The sequence below is a fragment of the Calidris pugnax genome, unplaced genomic scaffold, assembly GCF_001431845.1.
Source record: "Calidris pugnax isolate Ruff unplaced genomic scaffold, ASM143184v1 scaffold285, whole genome shotgun sequence".
NCBI lineage: Eukaryota > Metazoa > Chordata > Aves > Charadriiformes > Scolopacidae > Calidris > Calidris pugnax.
In genome coordinates this window covers 226,543-226,931 of record NW_015091000.1, presented here as the reverse complement: position 1 = coordinate 226,931, position 389 = coordinate 226,543, and positions in this window count along the sequence as shown.

The following is a 389-nucleotide window of genomic DNA, read 5'->3' as shown; positions in this document are numbered from 1 at the left end:
AGGCGGGACGGGGATGGGGACACACGGGGATGGGGACACACGGACGGGGACAGGCGGGATGGGGACACACGGACAGGGATGGGGACACATGGACAGGGACACACAGACAGGGATGGGGACAGGGACACGGACAGACAGGGACAGAGACACACGGACAGGGATGGGGACACAAGGACAGGGATGGGGACACATGGATGTGGACACATGGACAGGGACACACGAAGAGAGATGGGGACACGGACACATGGACAGTGACAGACAAGGAGCAGGATGGAGGGATGAAGGGGCAGGAGAAGGGGCCGGGAAGGGGCCGGACGGAGGAGCAGGATGTCGGGGAGGGACCAGGGTCCCACCACCCCCGGGCGGGGGTCCCGGCCCCGCTCCCCGGC